Consider the following 519-nt stretch of genomic DNA (forward strand, 5'->3'; position numbering starts at 1 on the left):
TTTTGAAGAGTGGACCCTTCACATCCACGAACCGCCTGACACGAAGCGCCTAGCAAAAAGCGTCCACGAACCGCCTGACACGAAGCGCCTAGCAAGCTGTGTGAGGACCCCTCAGCAAAAGTGGTGGCCTAACGGGCGGCAGGGAAAAAAAAAAAAAGTACATGTTTGGTGGGGGTTCTGCTCGTGAGCCTTTAAGTCATTTAGTCTTTGCGGCCCTGTGAGCAACCGCTGCTTTTGTCTTGGTTCCATGGTGTAATGGTTAGCACTCTGGACTCTGAATCCAGTGATCCGAGTTCAAATCTCAGTTGGACCTGTTTTGCCACCAATTTGCGCAGGACCCGGTCCGAAATACTTTTCGGCAGCAGTGAGCAGCGTCAACGCACAGTCTGTCTCTATAGGGAAGTGAGCGCAAAAGTGGAGGACCCAGTTTGGAGAATGCAAGCATCGATCACGCTTATCACGCTTCGTTAAGCGAGCGCTCTACCATTTGAGCTAATTCCCCTGGTTGTGGAGGAGCAA

General features: G+C 51.6%; 1 non-coding gene across 1 annotated transcript; it reads left to right on the forward strand.

The window, feature by feature from the left end:
- The first annotated feature begins 241 nt into the window (after window positions 1-241).
- Window positions 242-313, forward strand: trnaq-cug (transfer RNA glutamine (anticodon CUG)). The gene has a single exon. It is a non-coding gene; the product is annotated as a tRNA-Gln (tRNA).
- The last annotated feature ends 206 nt before the right edge of the window (window positions 314-519 follow it).

The sequence above is a fragment of the Sinocyclocheilus rhinocerous genome, unplaced genomic scaffold (genome assembly GCF_001515625.1).
Source record: "Sinocyclocheilus rhinocerous isolate Xijiao unplaced genomic scaffold, SAMN03320098_v1.1 scaffold16356, whole genome shotgun sequence".
Classification (NCBI taxonomy): domain Eukaryota; kingdom Metazoa; phylum Chordata; class Actinopteri; order Cypriniformes; family Cyprinidae; genus Sinocyclocheilus; species Sinocyclocheilus rhinocerous.